Consider the following 23,302-nt stretch of genomic DNA (forward strand, 5'->3'; position numbering starts at 1 on the left):
TATTCAAATGGCCAGTCAGCACATGAAAAATGAAAACGTCACTAGACATTAGGAAAATTCAAGTCAAAACCATAATAAATACCACTTTGTACCCACTAAAACGGGTATAATAAAAAATGACAGATAATAACAAGTGTTGGCAAGGATGTAGGGAAATAGTCACCTTCCTACACATCTATTGGGCCTGTAAAATGTTGCAGCCACTTTGGAAAACACCCTTTCAATTTCTCAAGAGGTTATATATAGAGTTACCTTATGACCCTCTATTGCAATGCTTAAAATTTCAAGTGCTATTTTGACTTTTTAGAGATTCACAGGACCCCAAAAACCAAACTGTGGGTTCCCCTGCTCTCACAAGAAATTAGGTATGATTCAAGACTCATAATAACAAGTACGCACAGTACCATTGCTGGTGAGGAGGAAGAACAACTAGAACTCTTAAAAATTGGTGGTGAGAATCTAAAGTAGTACAGCCACCCTGGAAGACAGTTTGGCAGTTTCTTAAAAAGTTAAACAGGCATCTACTGTATGACCAAGCAATCCACTCCTAGGTATTTAATCAAGAGAAATGAAAACATAGTTTATACAAAGACTTGTACACAAATGTTCACAGCAGCTTTAATCATAATAGCAGAAAACTGAAAACAATGCAAGTAATTGTTGAATGGATAAACAAATTGTGGCATATCCATAAACAATGGTATACTACTCAGCAATAAGAAGGAACAAACTACTGATATACACAAGATGGCTGAATCTTAAAAACATGGTGCTAAGTGGAAGAAACTAGACAAAAAAAGCTATATTCTGCATATTTTTATTTATATGACCTTCTGGAAAAGACAGAACTATAGGGACAAGGTTTAATCAATAGTTCCGAAGGGTTTGGGTAGAGAGAGCAAATTGATGGCAAAGGGCCATGGGGGAAATTTTATTGTGATGGGACTGTTCAGTATCTTCACTGTGGTTGTGATTACATGACTGTATACATTTGCCAAAATTCACTGAACTGTATACTTCATCTGGATGAACCTTGAAAACATTATGCTGAGTGAAATAAGTCCATCGCAAAAGGACAAATATTATATAACCACATTTATATGAATAGGCAATTATTTAGAGATCAAAGTTTATATATACCATGGACTGCCTGAAGAAAGAACAAATCTGTCTTGGAAGAAGTACAGCCAGAATGCTCATTAGAAGCAAGGATGCTGAGGCTTTGTCTTACAAACTTTGGACATGTTACCAGGAGGGACCAGTCCCTGGAGAAGGACATCATGCTTGGTAAAGTAGACGGTCAGTGAAAAAAAGGAAAACCCTCAACAAGATGATTGACACAGTGGCTGCAACAATGGACTCATTGTTATCAAGCATAAGAATGAATGTGAGGATGGCGCAGGACTGGGCAGTGTTTCATTGTGTTGTACACAGGGTGGCTACGAGTCGGAACTGACTTAAAGGCACCTAACAACAACAACAAAGTTTATTAGTGGTTGTGAGGGATGGGAGAGAGGAAAAGGAGGAGTCATTGTTTAGGAGCCATGGAGCTTCTGTTACTGGAATAAACAAATTTGGAAAAGGATGGTTGCACAATGTAATGAATATAATTAATGTCACTGAATTCTGTCTCCAAAAATATTAAAATAGCAAATGTTATAAAGAATAAAGAAAGAAAGATGAGTTTTACTGTGAAAATATTAATGTAAATTCATAAATTACCACTCAATAAATCTGACTTTTGAAAAAGTCACAAGAGCAAACTAATACAATGGAATAAAATAGATTTAGGATCAGACATACCTGTGTGTGGTATCCAGCTCTTCTGTGTATGAGCTCTGTTATTTAACCATCCATCCATGGGTTATCCATTCATCTATCCATCCATCTATTCAATAAAAATAAAAATATTCTAGGTACTGAGGATGATTAAGAGGAAATTGTTGCCTTGTAATGGGTTATATTTAAGTTGCATCCTGAATGACTAGAGAGAGCAAGCCCGGGACCATCTGAGAAATGCATTCTAGGTAAGGATGAAAGCAATCAGAGGGAACAGGTGATAAAAATATTGGTGTTTTCTTCTGGGAGAAATGGGAAACCACTGGAAGGTTTTAAGCAGAGAATCATGTGTTCATAAATGTATTTTGAAGTGGATTATGCTGTCCTCTGTATGGAGAATTGCCTGTGGCAAGTGGATAAAGATTGTGGGGAGAAAATGGAAATTGATTAATTGGACATGATAAGTGAGACACAGAAACAAAGATTGAGACAAGAAAATCTTAGAATAATTTACTGAGCCCACTGGAGTATTCTTTAATTTGTAAAATGGGACTGCATATATATGTATGTGTGTGTGTGTGTGTGTGTATGTATACCAAAAAAGAAAAAAAACCCAAACCCGCTGCCTCTGAGTTGATTCCGATGCATAGAGACCCTATAGGACAGAATAGAACTGCCCCATAAGGTTTCCAAGGAGTGGCTGCTGGATTCAAACTGCTCATCCTTTGGTTAGCAGCTTATCTCTTAACCACTGCACCATCAGGGCTCCATTCATGTATATATTTTTTACGAAGTTTTGAGAGGATTACTTAGGACAATATACATAAAGCATGTATCACAGAGCCTACCACACCTCAAAAAAAAAAAAAAAAACCATTGCCATCGAGTCAATTCTGACTCATAGCAACCCTATAGGATAGGGTAGAACTGCCCCATAGGGTTTCCAAGGAGCAGCTGTTGAATTCAAACTGCCAGCCTTTTGATTAGCAGTCAAACACTTCACCACTGCACCACCAGGGCTCCTACCACACATTAGGCGCCCAGAAATTATTTGCTAATTTCTCCTCTACCAATATTTTGGGAATATGCACACAAATGGAAATTTCTGTCTGCCAGAAAGCAGTTGAGTCTTTATTGCCTTATTCAAATCTCAGATTCTCTAACCTTATTTCTCTGAGGCTTAAATATCATCCAGTATTGAAATAAGCAAATAATAGCCAAATGGGATTGAAGGTCTGGCTTCTGAGTTGGAGCTTTGGGAGGACAAACAACCCTTGTATTTGTTTAGAAATAGGAGTCTTGTTTCTAGAAGATAAGAGCTATTTCATACAGGCCCATTTCTCACCTAGGACTTTTCAAAATCTAAATGCTGCTTTTAGTGTCTAATGCTTCGTAATAACAAAATGGTAAATTAAATTTCAATATGAGGAGAAACTAGTAAAACTAAATCCACCAATGTCTTATATATATTCTATTGTTCCCCTGAAAACATTTGCCCTCTTTTAAATGAAACTTGTATATTTTCTATTTAAAAATCTATTTCAATTCCATAACACTATAACTAGGTTCTGATCATTTGATTTCAGGCTATGTAATAGCCTTATGGTCATGATGAAAGGCTTACCAATTTATCCCAGACATGCTTAATTTACTCCCTAAATTCTCGGAGGCAAGAGATATCTTCAGTCATTTTCTACACATTTATTTATTCATTATTGCAAGCCTGGTTCTATTTATTGGTTATTTCTGAAAGTCGGTAAAATGACCTATATTGATGCCTACATCCACAAAGCATCGGGTAGCAGAGGGATATAGTCAGTGTTACATAAACTGAGCTGATGAAGAAAGCATCAGCGAACTTGAAAATAGATTAGAGATCATGCTACCTGAAGATCAAAGGACAAAGAATGAAGATAAATGAACAGAGACTCATGGATATTTGGAACATCATTCAGCACACCCATGTACGTGTAAAGGAAAGGGAAGAAGAGAAAGAGCAGAAGAAATATTCAAAGAAATAGTGGTTGAACTTTTCTCAAATCTAATGAAAAATATTAATCTACATATCCAAAAAGCTTGAAAAATTCCACATAGGATAAACACAGAGATCACACCCAGACACGTCGTGGTCAAAATGTTGACGAAAGATAAAGATAAAATATTGAAAGCAGCATGAGAAAAACCACACATCACATTCAAAGGAACTCCAATAAGATCAGTAACTGACTTCTCATCAAAAATAATGGAGACCACAAGGCAGTGGGCTGACATATTCAAAGTGCTGAAAGGAAAAAAAAACTATTGACAAGAATATTATATCCAACAAAACAATATTTTTAAAGAAGAAAAAAATTAAGATGCCCCAGATAAATAAAAACTGATAAATTCATTACTATCAAACCAATCTTACTAGAAATACTAATCTCTTCAGGCTTAAAGGAGTGACACTGGGGAGTAATTCAAATCCGCATAAAAATATGAAAAGAGCCAGCTAAAGTAATTGTGTAGCAATTGTAAAAGACATAATTGCATATTCCTCCTTATTTCTCTTATTTTATTTAAAAAGCAAGTACATAAAACAGTATGTATATAATTTGTGTAGTTTTACCTATTATTATACACATATGTATACATAAAGACATATATGTATGCTCAGCCCTGGTGGTGCAGTGGTTAAGAGCTTGGCTGCTGACTAAAGTTTGGCAATTCAAATCCACCAGCCACTCCTTGGAAACCCTATGGGGCAGTTCTACTCTGTCCTTCGGGGTCGCTATGAGTCAGAATCAACTCAACAGCTATGGGTTTGTTTTGTAATATATTAGACAAAAGCAGCACAAAGAAGACAGATGGAAACAAATGGGGACTTAAGTAAAATGTAGCATGTATAATAAGAAAAGCAGAAAAAGGGGAAGGAAAAAATCCAAAACCCATTGCCATTAAGTCAATTCCGACTCAGAGAGCTATACAAATAACAGGAAAAATAGATTTAAAAAATTTGAAAAGATCGTTGGAGATGAAGATGGATATTTTATAATAAAAAGCTCAATCAATTAAGAAGATACAACAATTATAAACATATATGCATATAAAAAAGGGCTCCCACAATACATGAAGCAAAAACTGACAGAATCAAAGAGAGAAAAAGAGAATTCAACAATAATCACAGGATACTTAAATACTCAGCTTTCAATAATGAATAGAACAACTAGACAGAAGATTAACAAGGAAATAGAAAACTTAAACAACACTATAACCATGGCATAACAGACATTCACGAAAGCACTACACTCAACAACACCAGAATGCACATTTTCTCGAGTGCACATGGAACATTCTCTGGCATAGTCCATATGGTAGGACACAAAACAAACCTCAGTATATTTAAGAAGTTTGGAACCATACAAAGTATGTCCTCTGATCACAATGGAATTGAATTAGAAATACATGACAGGCCCCAAGGACACGGCATGACACCACAAGGAGCTCTGTGGGAATACTCCCCATTGAAACTGGTGAAAATTATAAAAAAGGACACCATTTAAAGTCTCTCAGAATGGTCGTAAATGCATGCAGAAATTGAAGATACATTTATTCAAGAAAATTGACTAAAATTCAGGAAGAACAGAGGGAGTCTGGTATTTGAACAGAGACCTGCTACTTCTCTCTTCCCTCCCAATTCAGTGAGATGGAGATTCCAATTTAGGTGATTACAGCCAAGAATACAGGGCACCCTCTGCCCTCGGCTCCTATTTGAAGGGCTAACTTCACTTCATGGAAGGAGCAGGACGACAGCCTTTCCAAACCAGTGTGGCCGAGCTCTGGGGGCTCCCTTATTTCACTCATCCCCCATTCATGGGATAGAGGCTATACCCTGGGAGTGGCTTTGCTGAGAATACTGTGGCCCTGATTACCCTTGCCCTGGTTCATAAGGTGATGGGTCCATAACGGGAGAGGCAGGTGGAGAAAATCTGAGGCTACTGCCCCCTCCCTACACTGAGTGTTCAACTCCTAAGGTGAAGGTATTCCTCAGAGAAGATACCATGAAGGGGCAGCTCTGACAGCAAAAAGTCAGATTAAAGCAGGAGGAAGGAAGAGTCCAGGTTATATGTATCCAAGAAAGGAGTGGAATTGAGGAATTGTCTGAAATGTTTAATGTACTAAGGAGGATATTCTACTTTTGGTGGAGTGCCTAGGAAAGAATCAAAGATAGGCACATAAGGGACTCATAAAACAGAACAAAGGAAACTATAACTCCAGAGGGATAAAAAACATTTACTATATACTAAATGGATATACTGTGAAAATATTTATATACTTACATAGGGAGCCCCGTGGCAACGGTAAGCACTTGGCTGCTAAATGAAAGACCGGCGGGTCAAACCCATGAATGACTCCTGGGGAAAAAAGACCTGCTGATCTGCTGCTATGAAAATTACACCCTAGGAAACTCCATGGGGCAGTTTACTCTGTTCTGTAGGGTTGCTGTGAGTTGGAATCAAGTATGAACCACTTGGTGGCACACAGAAACAACAATATAATAATAATATACACGCTGAGTATTGATTTAGCAAAACGTATAAACTCTCAGAGGATATATGGGAGACGGAAACGGAGGAATGGGAAGGCATAATAGAGCTAATTGTTCTTATAGCCCAAGGTCGGGGCTCCCCTCAGTGTAACATCCTTCCTGACTGCTGTGAACAATGCCAGAGGGGGACAAGGAAATGAGGGACCTGTACACCTGACCCTGCTCTGCTTCCATGACTTTTCCCAAATGCACAGTTCAAGCAGGCCTGACGTGTGCTTCTTGGCCTTTAGTCACATCACAAATATTTATTAAAATTTGTGGGATAAAGATAACACACTACTTAGAGGAAAATTTATAACTTGAGAAGATTGCATTAAAGTAAAGCCTGCTTAGGGGGCACTGAGCTTCCGTTAAGGGTGATGGAAAATTTGGAAATGGATGATGGTGATGTTTGAACAACACAATGCACGCAAATAATTTCACTGAGTTGTTCACATAAAAAATGTTGAAATGACAAGAATCTTATTTTATATACATATATTAACCACAATAAAAAGAAGCATAAAGTCTGAAAATTAACAATCAAGGCAAAAAAATTAACAAATCAGAGACAAGAAAAACATAGTAAATGCAAAAGAGGTAGACAAAAGGAAATATGTCAGGTCAGGGAAGAAATTAATAAAAAGAAAGTAAAGACACAATATACAGGATTAACCATGGCAAAGTTAGTTCTTTAAAAATAATAATAAAATACAGCATCCCCAGTAAGAATGCTAAAACTTGGGGAGTCACAACCAAAAATTTAAGAATTAAAATGAAGGAGAAATTATAGATATAATAGAAATTGCTAAGGTAAAACATTTTTTAAAACCCCACGTCAATGAAGTTGACAACCTAATTACATGGGAAAACGCCTTGAAAAATATGAGAAATATTTAAAAACTGAGCAAAATGATAACCTTTAAATAAAACGAATCATCAGACGCAGATTTTCCGCAAATAAAATAACAGGTCAGATGATTCTAGAGAGAGTTCTATCCAATGTTCAAGGGACACATAATTTGAATATTATATGAGATCTTTCAGAAAAGTTTAAAAATTTAAATGTATTGATCCTCTAGCTGATGCAAAAGAGACATTCGGTAAAATATGACAGCCATTATGACAAATCTCTTAACAAACTGAGAATGGAAGGAAATCCCCCAAACCTAATAAAGGAAATCCATAATCAATCTACGGCAAACATCTGAGCCAAAGATGGATCATTAAAAGCACTCCTTTTAAAATCAGAAATAAGATAAAACGGCTGCTATTATCCTTCTATTTCACAGATACTCAAGGTCCTAGATAATGCAATAAAACAAAATAAGAAGAAACAAAACACATACAGATTGGTAAGTAAGAAATAAAACTGTCCTTATTGGAAAAAGATGTAATTACTTACGTACAAAAACCTCTACTTATAAATCTAATATTGAATACATCACAGACTGCCAGAAGAACGAACAAGTCTGTCTTGGAAGAAATACAGTCAGAGTGCTCCTTGGAAGCGAGGATGGTGAGACTTTGTCTCCTGTGCTTTGAACCTGTTACCAGGAGGGACCAGTCCCTGGAGAAGGACATCATGCTTGATAAAGTAGAGTATCAACAAAAAAGGGCAAGACCCTGGACGAGATGGATTGACACAGTGGCTGCAACAATGGGCTCAAATACAACGTTTGCGAGGATGGCGCAGGATTGGGAGGTGTTTGGTTCTGTAGCTTGCACAACGTTGCTATGAGTCGGAATCAACTCGATGGCAACAGCAACAACATAAATCTAGGTACAAATTATTAGAATTCGAAAGAGAGTTTAGACAGATTGCTTCATGTAAAATAAAATAAGAAGTCAACTGCATTTTATTCAATAACTAAAAATAATTAGAAAATTAAATTGTAAATAAAAGCATTTTATCAAAGCAACTTAAGGTAAGTTGAAGAAGAGTAAATCTAATGTTGGATGAGCAAAACCTTTGGAAGAAAATTACCAAATTTTATTAAGATATTGAAATTCTAGTTCATGGGTAGAAAGTCTCAATACCGTACAGATACTGGTCCTCACCAATTGAATTCAATGTAATTCCAATAGATAATCCCATCTTTTCCTTTTCCGTGGGTCTTGTTAATTCCCAAATTTACACCAAGGAGCAAAGACCCAAGATGAGCAAGATACCCCCAAAGAAGATGACTAAGGTAGAGGAACTTGCTTCTTAGTTATCAAGATTTTTTATAAAGCTCTAGTCATAACAAAATAGATATTTGTGCAGGAATTTATAAACAGTTCAATGGAGAAGAATAGTGAGTCCCAAAACAGACGAGAGAATATAGGGAATTTGACATAGAACACAATTTAATTGGAGATCAGTGGGGAAAAGATAGACTACTTAAATAACGGTGCTGGGAGAATTAAATTAACCATATAAATTAATAAAATAAGCTTCTGCTTTATACCGTACAGAACTGTTTTATTCAGAGTTCTAAGTGCTTGAAAGGTAATAACTCAGAATTACCATATGATAGAGATTTTTTAAAAAACTATCCTTACTTTATAGATGAGAAAACTAAGACACAGAGAGGTCAACTAACTTGCCCAGGTTGAAATTCATCAAGGAAATGATAAGAGCTGGGATTTAAACTCACATGTCGTGTTGTCAAATCCTTTTTCTTAACCACTACTCAAACTGTCTTTGTTGGGTGTGTGTGTGTGTGTGTGTGTGTGTGTTAAAATCAATTCCGGAGAGATTAAGGATTTAAATAGAAAATCTAACTTTATCAATGTCCAAGGAATCAAAGCCCGTGGAAGCAGTAGTCAAGAAATCAAAGTATCACATTGAGCAAATCTGCTGCAAAAGACCTCTTTAAAGTATTAAAAAGCAAAGATGTCACCTTGAGGAATAAGATGCACCTCACCCAAGCCAAAGTATTTTTCAATCACCTCATATGCATGCAAAAGCTGGACAATGAATAAGGAAGACTGAAGAAGGATTGATGTCTCTGAAATATGGGGTTGGCAAAGAATAGTGAATACACCATGGACTGCCAGAAGAAGGAACAAATCTGTCTTGGAAGAACTACAGCCAGAATGCTCCTTAAAAGAGAGGATGGCAAGACTTCGTCCAAAGTACTTTGGACATGTTATCAGAAGGGAAAAATCCCTTGGAAAGAACATCATGCTTGGTAAAGCAGAGGGTCAGTGAAAGAGAGGAAGACCCTCAAAAAGGTGGATTGACACAGTGGCTACGACAATGGGCTCAAACATAGCAATTCTTAAAAGAATGGCGAAGGACCCGGCACTGTTTCATTCTATTGTACCAAAAGGTCTCGATGACAGGTAACAACAACAAACAACTTTAGGCCTTTTGTAAAAAAAATCCGAAATATCTTCATGATCCCCAGGAAACAAAGAATTTCTAAACAAGAAGCAAAAAAGCGCACTGCATAAAGGAAAAGATGATCAATTCACCAGCGATGAAGATCTTCAGTTCATCAAATAAACTTTAAAGAGATAAGAATATGAGGTAACAACTGAGAGACAATATATGCAACATTTATGACCAACCAAGAATTAGTATTCAAAGTTTAAAAATAACTCTGAGACAATGAAAAGATAAGCAATTCCATTTCAATGAACAAAAAATATAACAGGCATTTTCTGGACAAGCATTTTACAAAAGGAGAACTAAGACTTGTCAAAATACTCAAACTCAAAATGCTCAAACACGTCAGTAATCAGAGAAACACAAACACAAAGTAAAACCAGAATTAGATTCCATTCCATGCACGCCAGACTGCCAAAAAGTAAAACAAAACAAAACATGTGTATCAAATATTGGAAATGATATGAAGCAAAAGGAATGCTATACCCTGCTAGAGGGAGTGTAATTTTTAAAATTCATTTTGTTGTAGATGTCGGGCATATACACAGCAAAACATAAACCAATTCAACCATTTCCACATGTACAATTCAGTGACATTGATTACGTTCTTTGCATTTTGAAACCATTCTCACTCTCCTTTCTGAGTTGCTCCTCCCCAATGAACATAAACTCACTGCTCCCTAAGGTCCCTAGTGAATCTTTGGAGTTGCTGTTGTCACTTTGATTCCGTATAGACAGTTCTTAAAAGAGCACAATGCTCAAAGCAGACATTCTTTACTACCCAGACCCAGCGCCATTGAGTTGATTCTGACTCATAGCGACTTTGGCTTTAAGAAGACTTCAGGAGATAATTTTGGTTTAAGGTGCAAAAATTATCTCAGGGCAATAGTTTCAAGGATTTATCCAACCTATGGGAAACCCGGGTGGCATAGTGGTTAAGTGCTATGGCTGCTAACCAAAGAGTCGTCAGTTTGAATCCACCAGGTGCTCCTTGGAAACTCTATGGGGCAGTTCTACTCTGCCCTATAGGGTCGCTATGAGTCGGAATCAACTCGACGGCACTGGGTTTGGTTTTTTGGTTTGGGATGGTTCCAGAAAGTCTGGAGTCCATAAGCATTTTTAACCCTGCTCTGCGTTTTCCCTCTTTGATCAGGATTCTTCTATAGAATCTTTGACCAAATGATCAGTAATGGTAGCCGGACACCAGGCCGTTCTTCTGGTCTCATGCAAAGGAGACAAACGTCCATGGAGGCAATTAGCCACGCATTCCACATCCTCCTCCTATTCCTGACTCTCCTTCTTCTTCAGTTGCTCCAGGTAAATAGGGACTCGTAGTTGTGCCTTGGGTGCCCTGGCAAGCTCTTAAGACCCCAGGCACTACACAATGAGCTAGGAGTTGAAACAGAAGCACTAAACATTTTACTAAACATTTTATTAGACCAATTAACTGGATTGCCCCATGAAATCATGACCTAAACCTCCAAACCAAGGAACCAAATTCCATGAGATGTTTGGTTGTGCCTAAGCAGCCCCAGCAGCTACTCTTTGTTGTTGTTTGTTGTAAGGATATCACACAGCTTTTGCCTATTCAACTTTTTACAGATGTACAATGTATGGCCAGCAATTACAATAACCAGGTGTGCAACCCTACCCTTAATCAATGTTCTTTTACCATCATCATTAACTCCCCATAAACCCTCCCTCCTGTCCCTGATATCTGCTAATAAACATTGTTCTCTATACATTTGCCTTTTTTTGTCTTTTTATGTGGGGCCCCGGTGGCACAGTGGTTAAGCGTTTGGTTGCTAACCAAAAGGTTGGCACTTGGAATCCACCAGACGCTCTTTGGAAACCCTGCGGGGGAAGTTCTACTCCGTCCTATAGGGTAGCTGTGAGTCAGGATCAACTCGACAATAACTGGTTTTCTTTTTTGTTTTTTTGGCTTTTTCTATAAGTGAGGTCATACAATATTTGTTCTTTTTGCTTCACTCAGCAAAATGTCTTCCAGATCCATCCATATTGTAACATGTATCAAGATTTCATTACTCCTACTGACTGAGTAGTTTTCCACTGTATGTATGTACATTTTGTTTATCCATTCATCTGTTAATGGGCATTTAGGTTGCTTCACCTTTTGGCTATTGTGAGTAATACAGCAAGGAAAATTGGTGTCCAAATCTGTTTGAGTCTCTGCTAGGAGGGGAATTGCTAAAAGTGGAATTACTGAGTCATACTGGAAACCCTGGTGGCATAGTGGTTAAGAGCTACTGCTGCTAACCAAAGGGTCAGCAGTTCTAATCCTCCAGGCGCTCCTTGGAAACTCTATGGGGCAGTTCTACTCTGTCCTATAGGGTCGCTATAGTTGGAATCGACTCGATGGCACTGGGTTTGGTTTGGTTTTTTTTATAGTAGCTCTATTTTTAGTTTTTTGAGGGATCACCACACTGTTTTCCCAACAGCTGTACCATTTGCATTCACACCAGCATGGATAAGGGTTCCAATTTCCCCAAGTCCTCACCAAAATTTGCTGTTTTCTTTTTTTTTTAATCTTAGCCATCCTAGTGGGAGTGAAATAGTATCTCATCGTAGTTTTGATTTGCATCTCTCTGATGGCTAATGATGCTGAGCATCTTTTCAGGTGCCTGGTGGCCATTTGGATGTCCTCTGTGGTGAAGTGTCTATTCAAGTCCTTCGCCCATTTTACGTTTAGGTTATTTGCCTTTTTTTGTTGTTAAGTTGTCAAAGTTTTAAATATATTTTGGTTATTAGATTCTTATCGGATATGTGGGTTCCAAAGATATTCTCCCAGTCAGTAGCTTGTCTTTCCACTTTTTTGGTAAAGTCTTTTGATGAACAAAAGTTTTTAATTTTTATAAGGTCCCTTTTATTTATTTTGTCATTTGTTGTTTGTGCTTTTGTTATTATATTAAAAGCGAGGTCTGGCAGAGTTAATCCTGCATTTTCTTCTAAGAATTTTATGGTTTTAGTTTGCACATTTAAGCCCTTAATCCACTTTTAATTTGTTTCTATGTATGGTGTGAGGCATAGATCCTGTTTTATTTTTATGCACGTGGAAATCCAGTTTTCCCAAAACCATTTATTGAAGAGATTCTTCTTTCCCCATCAAAGGGACTTAGCACCCTTGTCAAAAATCAGCTAACCATGGATGTATGAGTTTATTTCAGGACTTTCAATTCTATTTTGTTTGTCTACGAGTCTATTGTTATACAAGTACCAGGCTCTTTTGATTACTGTAGCTATATAACATGTTTTAAAATCAGGAAGTGTGAGTCTTCCTATTTTGTTCTTCTCTTTCAACTTTGCTTTAGCTATCCGGGGTCTCTTGCCATTCCATATAAAGTTGAGGATTGGTTTTTCCATTCTGTAAAGAAGGCTGTTTTTTATTGGGATTGTGTTTTGATCAATGACTTTAGATACAAAAGAGCCCTGGTGGTGCAATGGCTAAGTGCTAGGCTGCTAACCAAAAGGTTGGTAGTTTGAACCTACCAGCCACCCTGCAGGAAAAAAGGCTTTATGGGAGCAGCAATCTGCTCCCATAAAGATTACAGCCTAGGAAACCCTTTGGGGCAGTTCTATTATGTCCTATAGGGTCATTATGAATTGTAATTTATCGAATGACACGCAATAATAACAACAATACTTAAGATAAAATTTGTATTTCCCAATAAAGGGGAAGATACACATACCTGTCTATATGGCAGTTCCACTCCTAAGTTATGTCAAAGAATTGTTCCTGGTAGCATGGTTTGTAATAGTAAAAAAAAAAAAAATTTTTGAAAAGAAAAAACACAAATATTTTTCAACAATGGAACAGATATATAAATTTAGATAAATTTATGCAATGTAATTACAACTAACAATGGAAATAAAGTAGATCTGTAGGCATCAAATGCTCGCTGGGTGGCTCAAACAGTTAAGCTCTTGGTTCCTAACCAAAAGGTTGGAGGTTCAAATCTACCCAGAGGCACCTAGGAAGAAAGGTCTGGCTATCTACTTTGAAAACATCACAGGCATTGAAACCCCTATTGAACACAGTTCTACTCTGAAACATGTAAGTTGCCATGAGTCAGAATCAGCTCAAAACAGCTGGTTTAGTTTGGTTTTATAGGCGTCAACAAGAATGAATCTCAGAAGTGATCTTTTAGTGAAAAAGAAAACGGATATTAAAAAACACATACAGCATGACTCCATTTATTAAAAGTCAAAGACATCAAAACTAAGCAACATATTGCTTAAGGGTACTATGTATGTGACAAAACCCTAAAAGAGAGCAAGAGAGTAATGATCACAAAGATAAGTGGTGGTCTTCTCTGTGGGGGAAGGAAGGGTATGGACTGGGGAAGGGCACCCTAACCGTAGAAGTTCTTGTAACCTAATCTGCAGGTACCAGCATGATTGGTTTTTCATTATTCTCCAAGTTATACTCATACATCATATATACTTTTAAAATTCTATATCATACATTTAAAATGTATGCTTGATATTTAAAAGAGTTTTAAACAGGAAAATTAAGAAAAAAAAACAAGTCTCAAAGAAGGCTAACCAAACTGTTAAGAGCTATGTTTCATTGCCATGTGTAGTAGGGGTCAAAAGAAAACTTCCACATTTAATTTCTTCACTTGTGTATTGTTTGGGTTTTTTGTTGTTGTTCGTTTTTTCAGCAATTACATATTAGGTTTGAATTTTAAAAAATAAGAACAATAACACTGCTGCAATTAAAAGCTTCGTCTATGGTTAGGATAAGTTCCTAAGAGTTTCAAGGTATAATAAATAAAACAAAACCAAACAAACTTATTTCAATGGATAAACAAACTGGTATATCCACAGGGAATGCTTCCTAGCAATAAAAAGTAGTGGACCATGGACACAGGCAACAACTCAGCGGCAGTTTGCAGACTGCAAAAAGCCACTTTCAAATGGTTACACCCAGCACGGGTCCATTTATACTATATTCTCAAAAAAATAAAGCTATACTGACGGAGAAAAGGTGAGTGGTTGCCAGGGGAAAGGGTAAGAGAAGGGTCTGGCTCTCAGGGAGACAGTTTTTCAGGGAGATGGAACTATTCTGGTAGTGGTTTCACAAATCGGTATGTGTTAAAAGTCATGCAACCGTATGTCCCCCCTAAAAATTGGTAAATTTTACTGCATAATGAAGAAAGGGATGGAGGGAGGGAAGGTGAGAAGGAAGGAAGAAGAGAGGAAAGGACCAAGGTGAAATTTCTAAACGTAATGTAGTACCCTTGATTGGAGCCAGGAACAAAAATCAGACATTAGTGGAAAAATTGGTGACATCGGAATAAAGTCTATAGTTTCATTAGTGGTAATGTAGCCAAGTTAATTTACTAGTTCTGACAACTGTACTACAGTAATGTAGGTAATGTAAGATGCTGGAGTCCCTGGGTGGTGCAAATGGGTAATAAGCTCGGCTGCTAACTGAAAGGTCAGTGGTTCAGGTCTACCGAAAGGCACCTCTGAAGAAAGGCCTGTGGATCTACATTAGAAAAACCAGCCATTCAAAATCCTATAAGCACAAGTTCTACCTGACACACAGGAAGTCGGACAACCTGTTAACAAAAGATGTGAATAAGACTTCCAAAATCAAGGTGTTTGACTAAAGTAAAACATCTGGCCTGGGTCATAGTTCAGAGCCCATTTTAAATTTCTGCTTTCTTCCTAGCAACTGTTAACCCTGAGCAGACTTAAATCTTGAAACTAAGAAAATGTTTTTCTCTGTGGTTATGGTAAGAATATAGAAACAATGTTTCTAAAGGGAGGGTCTTGACCCAAGCCCCTTATCAGAAAGTTCCTGCACAAGCAACTCTTAGGGAGTGTTTGCTAAGGGCGTTATCTTGCAAAAAGTTCTCAGAAAGGAATGTCTTGTGATTGTTTTATGACCGTCTGTAATCCCCTACTCCCCCCTTTATTCACAGGCTTCTGCAATTATGTGAAATAACCAATCTAAGAATCCCACATTTACACTTTGAACCAATCCCTATCAATTCCTTGCTTAAAGTTATCCCACCTCCTGCCTCCTTACATCACTGACCACCAATCAGAAAGTTGGCATTGTTAGTACCTGATTTAAGGATATGATATCTTTGAAACCTTGCCACCTCGGAGTGTTCGATTTTCACTTTGTGAGATCAGATGCGTCCCTAGTTTGAATCATTTTGAACCTTCAATAAATCTCTTTAACTTTAACAGAGTATGCATTTTACTCTTGGATAGATGTTACCATTAGGAGTGCTTTGTTTCTTAGTACTGCTGTAACAGAAATGCCACAAGTGGGTGGCTTTAACAAACAAAAATTTATTTTCTCACAGTTTAGGAGGCTAAAAGTCCAAATTTAGGGCACTGATGCTAGGGGAAGGCTTTCTCTGTCGGCTCTAGGAGAGGGTCCTTGTCTCTTTTCAGCTTCTGCTACTTGGTTCCTTAGCAATCTTTGTGTGGTCTGTATAGTCTCCTCCTTTGGACTTCTCTGTACCTAATCTGCTTTTTTTATATCTCAGATGTGATTGTTTTAAGACGTACTCTACACAAATATGGTCTTATTAGCATAACGAAGAAAGTCCTATTTCCAAATGGGGTTATATCCATAGGTACAGGGGTTTAAGATTTATAACAAATTTTGAGGGGACACAATTCAATACGTAACAAGGAGAAATTGGGTAAAAGGTATATAGGAACTCCGTACTACCTTTGCAACCTTTCTGAAAATCTAAAATTATTACAAAATATAAAGGTTATTGTTTTGAAAAGCATAGGTACTACAACTTTTATTCTAAATAAAGGAGGGAGGACCATATTTGAGTATTCATTTGTATTACCCATAGATATCTCTAGAAGAATACACAAAAACTTGACACTACTGCTTCTGAGGAGGAGGCAGGTGTCTAGAGGACAGGAGTGTGAGAGAGATTTTCAGTTACATGCTTTTTTATATTTGCAGTTTTGAATCATATGAATGTATTAACTATTTAAAAATAAAATTAATTAAAAAAAAAAAAAGGAATCCAGGTGTTGAATTGGTTGGCCAAAGGCTATACAACTTTTACTTTTTGATACCCACAGCCAGATTGCCTGAGGAGAATTTCTCATGAACTAATAATAGCCCCATTTCTGCTGGTCTCCTTAGCTTGCACTAACAGTTGGGCAATCCATTATTAATCTTTCATTGTTTCAATGTTTCTAGCAGTTTCTGTTCTCTGAAATCTGTACCATACCCAGCCCAGGGCAGCCCTGTCACAGGAAGGACACTTGGGCTAAAAAAAAAAAAAAAAAACCTGTTGCCGTGGAGTCCAGTTGACTCATAGAGACCATATAGGACAGAGTAGAACTGCCCCACAGAGTTTCCAAGGAGCAGCTGGTGGTTTCGAACTGCTGACCTTTTAGTTAGCAGCCGAACACTTAACCACTGTGCAGAGAGGTCTTGGATGTGAGAATGGAATTCACCTGGGAAAGTTCCACTGAGTTATGATTTCAGGTTCCCAAAGTGACTCTGTTCTATCTTAGGATAAAGACTGTCTGCTTTACTCTTGGCAGTTTGACATTTACCATCAATGCCCGCAGAGAAGAAACTCCCTAATCCCCTTTCTGCTCTGTGGAAATAATTGACAACTCCAGCGGAAGCTCCCACCCGGAGGAACTGCCTGTGGGAGAAGGTGGTCCTGCACACAACAGTCATTTCTGCAGGAGGTGGAGAAGGTGCTGTCTTCCCACTGGGCAAATCAGTTGCTGTCTTTCTTGAATCTATGATATTAATTCATCTTTCACACTCACCTTAGAATAAGGAGAGAGAGAAAAAAAATAATAACTGGCGATTATTTTCTAAAGTGGTTTTAGTATTCACTTTTTAATCTTCACTTTTGACAGAGCCATCCATACAGTTCCGAGAGCTAGAGAGGGACTAAATAGCCTTTAAATACCTTTTCCGTATCTGGGAAAGTGGAATATAAATGAGACATTTCTTCCCTGCTTATAAAGCTGCCCACACTTGGGTACTTCGGTTGGGGATTAATTGCATACCCGCTGTGGATTTCACTCAAAGGGACCCAGGAATCCTTTCTTCATTTCTAAGATGTATTTTTTATGTTTCTTACTCTGCAGGGCTGCTGACCATGGTCACACGCAAAATGCCAGGGACGGTCCTTCACAAAGACTTAAAAAAGAATTTTTAAAAAACCTAGCTGCCATCAAGTCTATCCAACTCATAAGACCCCATGCGCGTCAGAGTAGAACTGTGCTCCATCACGTTTTCAATGGCTAATGTTTCAGAAATACCTCACCAGGCCTTCTTCAGAGGCACCCCTGGGTGGGCTCCAACCCCCACCCTTTCAGTTAGCAGTTCAGCGCGGTAATCATTTACACCACCCGGGGACTCCATAGCACCCCCTAGAGTTACATAAAACGTCAGCTCTGTTACCTGGGCTCATTGCCTGAGAACATTCAGTGAAATGATTACAAAACGCAACCACCATCTTACATGTTCTACTTCTTAACCTGTGAATGATGCTATTGAACTTGGTACCCTGGGGCATAAAGCTATTTCAAGCTACTCCAAAGGCAAAGCCTTCAGAGCAATTGTTCTGCAAACAGAACATTTTCCATTGAACAGATAGAAAAAATGGAGGCACAGAGTGATCTAAGTACATTTCCTTATACCTTTATTTTTTTTTCAAAGATTGCACATATTTCAAAAGCTTTTCTCAATCTGCTTTCAGTATTCCTAGGTAGAAGATGGAAAATAATTCTTTATCTTGTTAATTTACCAATACCGAAAAAGAGAATCACCTAGCTTTCCACATATGCTCTTCAGCGATGGTGACAAAATATACTTTCCCCAAGTAACTTGGGATTTAAGAAGCCCTGCATAGCACGGGAGTAGATGTGACAAAAAGTAAAGGTGTAAGGTAGGGTCCAACAGGCATCTCACTGGGCTGTGGAAGGAAGATTATTTTACAGAACAAGGAGTTGTTAAAATGATGTACGCATTCAGCGACCACCTGTCTGTCAGTTTGTTGTACTGTGGTGGCTTGTGTGTTGCTATGATGCTGGAAGCTATACCACCAGTATTTCTAATACCAGCAGAGTCATCCACGGGGAACAGGTTTCAGTGGAGTTTCCAGGCCAACACAGGCTAGGAAGGAAGTCCTGGGAATCTACTTCTGAAAATTAGCCAACGAAAGCCCGTGGATCACAACAGAATATTGTCTAACATAGTGTTGGAAGATTCGCCCCCTAGGCTGGAAAAAGCTGGAAGGCACTCAAAATGCACAGTGGCCACAACAATGGACTTGAGCATAACAACAACTGTGAAGATGGCACAGGACCGGGCAACCTTTTGTTCTGTTGAGCATAGGGTTGACATGAGTCAGAGCTGACTCGACAGCAACTCACACACAGCATTCAAGGGGATACGCAGAGAAGAGAGAAGAAGGATAAACTGATTGTGACTAGCGGGTCATCTCAGAGAAAGTGCAGAACAGAGGATGACTAGCAGTTTCTGGAGGAGAACCAGGCAGCTTGCGGAGGTGTGAATTTAACCTGAAGCGAAAGGGGTCTTGAGACTTAGAAAGACATCATGTTCTTGACCACAAACAACAGAGGCAAGTTCTGGCTGACTCAGCCTGAAAAGTGTTTAAATGAAGTCTATGGGACAGGCAGGAATGCTGGGAGACCAGGCTTGGAAGGTGAGCAGGGAGTCTGAACATCAGAAGCAGAGTCACGATCACATCAAAAGAAGAGGCTGGTTGGAATGGCATCAGTAGCGCCACTGACCTGGTCACTCATCCCTTCTCCTAGGAGTATTGCTTTTTTGAACCGTTTTTTTCAAACTGAGCTTTCGTGTCACTCTCTTGAGTTACCACCATAGGTGGAAGAATCCGGTTGGCCAAGCCTAGGCTACATGGCCATGTTCTAGCTGCCAGGGGACAGGCAAGGAGAGAAAATAGCTCCTTTTTTTTGGCATCTCCAGGGAGAGGTGAGGCTCTGCCTCCCACCAAGACTCATCATTAGGGATCCCCCAAATAGGAAAGTTGTTTGGTTGCTGGGTAGCCAATACAAACAAGCAAGCAAGCAAATATCCTTATTCTTGGGTAAGAGAATAGGAGAGATGGGCATGGAAGATAGAGTTTTCCATTGCTATGATCTTTCAAAAATAGATCACCAGGCAGATTGTTGTTGCATGCTGTCGAGTCAATTCCGACTCATAGTGACCCTATAAGACAGAGTAGAACTGCCCCATAGGGCTTTCTAGGCAGAAATCTTTGTGGGAGCAAACCACCAGGTCTTTTCTCCTGTGGAGCCACTGGTGAGTTTGAACTGCCGACATTTTGTTTAGCAGCCAATCACTTAACCATTGCGCCAAACCTGTGCAAATCTGCTTACTATAACAATGGCTGGAGTATAGGTACCCAGAGGCAATGTGAAGCTGGACATAAGAGATGTCCTCATACAGAATATAGATGGAAGCATGCAATTAACCAGTGTCAAATTGTGTCTATTGAGACCATGACCTTAAATGCCCATAATCTCTGTATAGCAGGATGCAGGACAGAGCTGAGCTCATAACAGGCAATTAACAATGATTTGTTCATTATACAGACTTCTTACTCTATACAGAAATTCTGTGCACTAGATCTCATAATGCCTTAGGGGACACATAGGCATGTCCCCTAAGGAGGTGATTAGAGAAGCAGGGGAGTTCTGGGATGAGAATCTTTTATTCTTCGTGATGGTGGCAGTGAGAAGTTACCCAGAGAAGCAGTAGTACTCACTTCATTGACCTAATCCTCTGTTAACCATACACTTTGGCCAGAACCCCTTTAATCCCAATGATTGCCAGAGAGCAAACTAAAGGGTCATGGCTTCCAGAACATTCTTACACCGCCCTCTGGTCATCATGGGCACCAGCAACATTCTTAGTTGAGACTCTGCCATTCTGACTTCACAATATCAAACATGGGAAGAGATAAAGCGAACATGTGTTTATCCCATCTCTAAGGAAGTGTAACACTATGGAACCTACCTGTAGAGGCTGTTTGTGAACAAACCGCAGCCACGGCCACACTGACAAATGATTACAACAGTTCAGGCATGCTGCACTCTTAGGCAAAGCATTAAAGAAAGAGGTGGTCAAGGAGTCCATAAAGGAGACTGGGTCAGAGGTGTAGGCAGACAACTTTCTCCCTGGAGGCCAAGGGAGAAGAGAGTTTCAAAAGCCAGATGTATCAGATGCTTCTGGTCCTTGGGGTGTTGGATGTCTGCGTGTTTCACAGGCACCATGGTCCTTGGGGGTGTTAGATGTCTGCGTGGTTCACAGGCACCACCAGGTTATGGTGCTTCCCACTGGAGTCCTTCCCTTGTATTTACTCACTTCTTTTCAGCACAGCATGGCTCTAGACCATCCTTTGTTCCTAGACACTGAAGTGAGAAATGTATTGTCCCCTTTATTTTAACGCCACTATTTGTTATAACCCTTCTGGTGGTGTAGTGGTCAAGAGCTCAGGCTGCTAACCAGAAGATCAGGAATTCTAATCCACCAGCCACTCCTTGGAAACACTCTGGGGCAGTTCTACTCTATCACATGAAGCCACTATGAGTTGAAATTGACTTTATAGCACCTAACAACAACATAGCCCACCGTGGAAGGATGCTTACTTGTGTCCTCGAGAGAGGAAAATAAAAACAAAACATAAGCCCACTGCCATGGAGTCAATTCCGACTCAAAGTGATCCTATAGGACAGAGTAGAACTGCCCCGTGTGATTTTCTAAGCTTTAATATTTATGGGACCAGATCTCCAGGTCTTTTTCCCCTGGGTAAGTTCAAACTGAGAACCTGTGGGTTAGCAGCCAAGTACTTAACCTCTATGCCGGCAAGACTCCTTCTCAGTTGGCTGCAGGGAAGTCTAAGTGATCTGTGCAAGGATGGCCTCAGAACTGGCCTTTCCCAGTACCTAAACTTGTTCGTAAGGTCCCTGGTGGACGCAAGCAGTTTGCGATCAGCTACTAACTAGAGGTTGGCAGTTAGAACTCAGTCCCATGGAAGAAAAGTCCTGGTGATCTGCTTCTCTAAAGATTACAGCCAAGAAAGCCCTGTGGAGGACTTCTACCCTGTAACACATGGGGTCGCCATGAGTCAGGATCCACTCAATGGCAACAAATTCATTTTGTGTTTTTTTTTAATCTTGTTTTGGGATTAGGATTGTGCATCTCAACTCTTTCCACACTTAGGGTGAAATCTTCCCCCCTGAATCACAATTTCACTAAACAGGCCCAAGACACAACTTGAAAACATATGTGTTTATAGCGGATGCACAGTTTAGGGCTACCTACAGGACTTGTTTTGCACAAAATAGTACTTAAACCAAACGAAACCAAACCGGGTACCATCAAGTTGATTCTGACTCATATCAATCCTATATTTAGTCCTGTGATTACACTTCCTTCATATAAACTTTTTTTTTTTTTTTAAGGAAACTGGAGAGGAAAGGTGGCTAGGATTTAAGTGGTAAGGTAAGGATTCATCTATTCACGGATTAAGTTGCAACAACCAAGTGTGAGAGCCTCAGCAGGACCTTTAGCGCCATGTGACAACAAAGCAGCAGGAGAAGGGGGAAGATGGGGAAAAGGACGAGGAAGACAAAATCTAAAAGAAAAGAAATGGAAAAGGACTAGCTTCTGTTTCCTTTGCTTTGGCCCAAAAGGATAGAGTTCATGAAGAATAACTTTTCTCCTTGACAAACTAAAATGCAATTGTTTCTTCAAATCATTTGGATCTCAGAATGTGAGCCGGCACAATGTTTGATGACACATTTCCTCAGAAGAGCAGCCCCGTAGAAGGTGGAAACCCACTGAGTGGCTGAATGCATTATTCATCAGGTCTGGAAGCAACCTAATCGCCTTTTCTGTTGTTAATGGACTGTAAATAGTTGCTTTTGACAAGAACATTAACACCAGCAAGAAGAGGGGGTCAGAAGAGAGAGGAGAGCACAAAACTTGAAATAACAGGGCTGAGAGACAGTTTGGAGATGACTTATTATGGCAGCTGGTGCTGGAAATGCACTCTCTAAGCCTAAAGCTTGAAGCAGATCGGGTGTCCTTGTGTCCTTGAAGAACTGGAGAGAAAGCTAACCAAACTGCATGATAAAAATGAGACTGTGTTTCTAGTGATACCTCCTGGGGCATAGGTGCAAAGTGCAAAGGTCACCCACACACACTGGGTATTAAGACTCCAGCCTGCATCGCCCACTGTCTCTGCTCCTCTCCCTCTTGCCTCTCTTGGGTCCCTGAAGAGTAGACTGTCCTCATAACCTTTTTTAATGTCCCGAAAACCTCCAGGATCCCTGTCCATATGCAGTCAGACACAGAAGAAAGACCCAGATTTGCTCCGCAGCCATTACTGTCAGTCCGTCTCAGAAAAAGATGTTTCTGAGCCTCTGCTTTCACTTTTCCTCATGGAAATAAATAATACCTGTTTCTCAAGACGGTCAAGAATTAAATGAGAAGAAGCAGGCAAAATTCCTAATATCATGTCCAGCATATATTTGATTCTAAATAA

At 39.2% G+C, this 23,302-nt stretch overlaps 1 long non-coding RNA gene across 2 annotated transcripts in view; it reads right to left on the bottom strand.

Annotated features, from left to right (window-relative positions):
• LOC111751634 (uncharacterized) overlaps positions 1–23,302 on the bottom strand; it is a 136,193-nt gene that overhangs the window by 23,713 nt on the left and 89,178 nt on the right. For both annotated transcript variants that reach the window (XR_010317361.1, XR_010317362.1), the window contains exon 3: positions 1,804–1,888. This is a non-coding gene — a long non-coding RNA (uncharacterized LOC111751634). The remainder of the gene's footprint in view (positions 1–1,803; positions 1,889–23,302) is intronic.

This window comes from Loxodonta africana, chromosome 13 (assembly GCF_030014295.1).
Source record: "Loxodonta africana isolate mLoxAfr1 chromosome 13, mLoxAfr1.hap2, whole genome shotgun sequence".
Taxonomy (NCBI): Eukaryota; Metazoa; Chordata; class Mammalia; order Proboscidea; family Elephantidae; genus Loxodonta; species Loxodonta africana.